At 45.8% G+C, this 5,049-nt stretch overlaps 1 pseudogene; it reads left to right on the top strand.

The window, feature by feature from the left end:
* The first annotated feature begins 520 nt into the window (after positions 1 to 520).
* LOC104667023 lies at positions 521 to 2,319 on the top strand (annotated as a pseudogene).
* The last annotated feature ends 2,730 nt before the right edge of the window (positions 2,320 to 5,049 follow it).

Below are 5,049 nucleotides of genomic sequence, written 5' to 3'. Positions count from 1 at the left end.
AGGCACATGTCATCAGGACCTTTGAAGGCATGTCCTTAACCTTGGCAAAATAAACTTCTAAATTGAGACTTTTCTCAGATAGTTTTTGGATTAAAAGTCTTATTGAGAAACTCTGACATGCAGATTTTTATCATCAAGGCTATCAGGGAAAAAATGTTCTGACTAAAAGAGAAAAATGAGGAAGAAAAAAAAAAAAACTTTTAGCTGAGGAAAAGCAAGTGTTCTCTAAACTACCAGACCCAGAAAAGGTCAACAAACTGATAGGTATTGAATAAATGAACAAAGGAATGAAAGGAGGAATGAATGAGCAAATGACCAAAGGCAAGGTGCTTAAAAAAGATGGCTTTGGCCCAGCACAGTGACTCACGCCTATAATCCCAGCACTTTGGGAGGCCAAGGCAGGCGGATTATGAAGTCAGGAGATCAAGATCATTCTGGCTAACACAGTGAAACCCTGTCTCTATTGAAAATACAGCTGAATGTGGCTGCTGCCTCTGCGAATGGATGGCGTGGGAGGAGGATGGCTTCTGCAAGGAAAGCCAGCTGTCCCATGCACAATGTTTTTGGTGACTTCAGTGACACTTCCTTAGAAGATTCAACAATGGAAGAAATCAGAAACTTCCAGATCAGTAGAAATCTTACCAAAATAGCACCTGGTCATAGCAGATTTCTAAAAAGAAACCAAACTCTAGGTGAGATTACTCCTGAAAGAGAACCCTGTATTGGGGAGTGGACCCAGCCTTGCCTCAAGTAGACCACCCACCACTGCCTCCAGGATCCGAGCCAATGCCGCACTCATGAAGCTGGCCCAGCTGGAAACCTGGATCATGAATCGGAAGCTGCAGAGGAATCTGTCTGACACAGAATCTGACTCAATGATCACCAATGCCAGTCTTCCAAAGAGAGCTGACAGAATCCTCTCCGGGGGTGCAATCGAACTTGCATCCCAGAACACAGACAACACTTCCCAGACTCAAGCCCGTGAACTTCCTGTCACCGATAATAATGCACAGAACACAAAAGTCAGTAGGTTTCTAAAGAAGAAACAACCATCTGTTGAAAACATATCCCCTGAAGCACCTGTTGGGAAAGAGAGGACTTTGCAAACCCCCAAACAGAAAAAACCTGCTAGAACATTTGATTCTCCAGACAGTGACGAAGAAGAAATGAAAGTATTGCTAGGAAGCTTGATGGACTCCTCTAGAGAAAAAAAGACGAGTCAAGGCTTCAGCAGTGTTAACGTCAGTGAGGAAGAAGAAAGAAAACTACTTTCGGTCCCATCTCAGCCAAGAGCATTTACTGTACCCAGTGTGGAACTCTCCAGCGCAAAGCCGTCTCAGAAATCACACCTGCCAACCTCCCTGGCAGCAGAGAGAACCCTTCACAGCGCTCACTCAACAGCAGACTCCCCACAGAGTCACGTTTCCGGTGACACCACCTCCCACACGCCCTCAGTTTCCATCACAGGTGCCTTTTCAGAATCAGCGTCTTTAAGAATGGGGCACGTCAAGCTTGCATCCTCCCCTGGAAGGAGTGAGGCTGAGCCAGTGGATGAACCAGTCTCAGAAGGTGCTGATAACAGCCTCGACGAGTTTAGAATAAATATTTTATCGCTTGACGATCTGTCTCCAGTTGTCAGTGAGAACTCCGATTTGGAACAGGAAGAAGAAAGTGCTCAGAGAGAGAAAACAGCTGGCAAAATCTTCAGAGCTGAGGTGTCCGCTGGGCCGGATGCCCCCAAGCAGGCCCAGGCGAGGAGCTGGGCATCACAGGGAAAGGCCACCTCTGCAGAGGGGGATGAGAGCGAGGTCTCGGAGCATCTCAGTGCCAGCTCAGCTCCTGCCATCCAGCAGGACAGCACTTCCAGCATGCAGCCACCATCTGAAAGCCCCCATGGTGAACACAGTCAGTTCAGCTTATTCTGAGGATTTTGAAAACTCTCCAAGTCTGATGGCATCTGAGCCAACTGCGCGTTCCAAGGAGTCTCTTGACAGAACACTGGACACTCTGAATCCTCTTCAAGTGTAAAGACAGACCTTCCACAAATAGCCGAGTCTAGGAAAAAGTCGGGCAAGCACGTGACAAGGGTGCTTGTGAAGGACACAGCTGTGCAGACGCCAGACCCCACCTTCACCTATGAGTGGACCAAGTTGGCCGGTATGGCAGCCATGGGGCCTGCCCTGGGAGGTGCCTACGTGGACCCGACACCCATTGCCAATCATGTTATCAGTGCGGACGCAATAGAAGTACATGAGGCGCCACAGACCTGCCCCACTGACCATGGAGGATGCCCTGGAGGAGGTGAACAAGGAGATGTGAGCACCAGCAGGTGGAGCTTGATGTGACATCTAACAAAAGGTACCCTGTGCACACACACAAACACAGAGCTCATCAGTGTCCAGGTGTGATGTTCCGTGGTGGGGCAGGCGGTGCCGGGATGAGGGCCACACACACACGTATCAGCATCCAGGTGTGACATTCCGTGGGGCGGGCGGTGCCGGGATGAGGGACACACACACACACACACGTATCAGCATCCAGGTGTGACGTTCCGTGTTGGGGCAGGCGGTGCTGGGGTGAGGGCCCCAGACTCCTCTGAGCCAAATCCAGCTCAGTGACAGCTCTCCCAGCAGCATGCCCAGCTCCATGACACCACAGGCCAGTAGAAATAGTTTCAGTGGAGCTGTCCCTACTCACAGCAGGACAAGGGCCACCAGCCTCTGCAGAGCAGCTCCACCCAGGCAGGTCCTGGCATTCCAGCAAGCCAGAGGAAGGCGGGGTGGACAGCAGAAGCCCTGCTCCAGGATATGGACATGGGACCAGGTCAGCACGCTACGGACGCCACGTTAGCCCCTGGGCGAAGCCTGTGACCCCAGGCTGCACAGCTCAAACCAGGACATGCGTCTCCTCAGTCAGCCGAGCATACTTCTGACTTACACATGTGTGGGAGAAAGGTCTTTAAAGGCTTTGTTTGAAGGCAAAACAATGAAATCCACAAGAAATTACTAACAGCACGTGTTTACGTCTTATCCTGAATCATACATTTTAACAATTCACAGCTGCAGGAAATCTAGAACAAAGTCAAATATTCATCACGTTGGGTTGAAAAGTTGGAGGATTTCGCATCTTATTGAAACGAATTTTTCAAAAATGTTTTTGTACAAATGAATGGCATTGCACCAGGCTGCCCATGGACACCACTTGGGGCCGATTCCCAGCAGTTCCCCACCAGCTTCCACAGGGGTAGCTCCCAACTGGCCTCCCCTCCCTTCAGGGGTGTGAAATGAAATGACGGAGCGGGAGGTGCTGGCTGGGGTCGGGCTCCACGCTCTGGATGGGACGGGCCATAGCACACACCAGCCGGTGCAGGATTCTTCCAAGTGCGAAACTCAAGCAGGGGATGCGACGGGCACGGACTCCGAGGAAGCGCTCGACCTGAAGTGTCTTAGGCTGGTTTCCTGTTAGAATCTTCTGTTTCCCAGATAACAGCAAATGGCTACATTCCAGAAAAAAAGTATCAACTTAAACAACTAAAATAAGTGAACTAAGGGCCAGTACGCCTTCGAAGAAGTGGGTTTCAGAATCTCACTGGGCCCTTTCTCAGGTCAATATTCTTCTTTCTAAAACTAAACCAAGGGGAATAAAAATGAAAACTCTGCTTCACTTTGCAAGTCAAGTCAAAAAAAAAAAAAAAAAAAGAAAGAAAGAAAAAGAAAAAGAAAATACAAAAAAATGAGCCAGGCCTGGTGGCGGACGCCTGTAGTCCCAGCTGTTGGGGAGGCTGACTCAGGAGAATGGCCTGAACCCGGGAGGCGGAGCTTGCAGTGAGCCGAGTTGCGCCACACAGCGCTCCAGCCTGGGCGACAGAGCGAGACTCCGTCTCAAAAAAAAAAAGAAAGGGAAAAATGGATACGGTTTTCGCAGTTGGGTAGCACTCTGGAAAAGCACTGGATCAGTGGTCAGATAATTCAACCGAGGTTCTTGCCGATTAAACTGCCTGTTCAACACATCTCTTGGCCTGGCAGTCAAGTGCAAAAAGAGAAATTTGAACAAAATCATGTATTTTTACGTATATTTTCTATCCTTTTACTTTCTGTTTTTTTTGTATCATTAATTTATGTATTTTTCTTGCCAATATTGTATAGCTAGAATTTTATCTAATTTTATAATTTTTGGTCTTTAATAGGTAGCGTCTACTTATATTCATTGCAATTATTAAAATATTTGGCTAAAATAATTAAAATATCTGTTATATATTTTATTTTAAATGTTCTTTTCATCCTGCTATTTCTTCACTTCCTTTATGACAGCTTTACTGACAGCTATTTAATTTGTTTTGAAGGTTCGTTTATTTTGTTTTGGGTTTTTTTGGCACCATATTTCCCTTCTACTTGTTTGGACACTTTGCATTCTTTCTACTCCTGTAGTGATTACCCATAATACTTTAACACCTATATGTAATTTAAAGACAAAGAAGCAATCAAACCTTTTTCATTGTAATACTTTAGCACTGTTTTGATCTAGTAACCTCTGTAGTGAAGAATGGGGGTTGCCTACCCAATACATACTTATCCTTTGTACCAAAGATACTTTAAATCTGTTGAAGTATCTTTCACTGCATCATGTGTGTAGGTTTTGTTCTGCTTTGCTTTTTTGAAGGAAAAGCTAACTCTATCTCTTGTTATGGGAATCAACCTAGTTATGCATAATGTTATTCACTTGTTGAGGTTGGTAATGGTTAGTTATGTTAACAGTATTTCCAGGAAAAGCTTTGTGGTCCAACACTAGCCATTGATACCTGATGAGCAGCCTTACAGAAGGACTTTATGAAAAAGTTTCTTCTTTAAGAGAAAGCCATAGGAAAATGTTATTTATCTTTTTTCTCTCAATTGCCAAATTTGGATGAGACATGTGGAACTGCTATAAATGTCTTTTTCCCAATATATTGATTCAACAAATACCAAATATGCAACTAACTTTGAAGATAACTACATCTGGAGTTCCTATTAAAAGTTTTCTTATAGTTCATTGTGTTGAGTCATGCCTTCC

Source organism: Rhinopithecus roxellana, chromosome 22 (genome assembly GCF_007565055.1).
Source record: "Rhinopithecus roxellana isolate Shanxi Qingling chromosome 22, ASM756505v1, whole genome shotgun sequence".
NCBI classification, from domain to species: domain Eukaryota; kingdom Metazoa; phylum Chordata; class Mammalia; order Primates; family Cercopithecidae; genus Rhinopithecus; species Rhinopithecus roxellana.
This window is presented reverse-complemented; position numbering and strand designations above follow the sequence as displayed.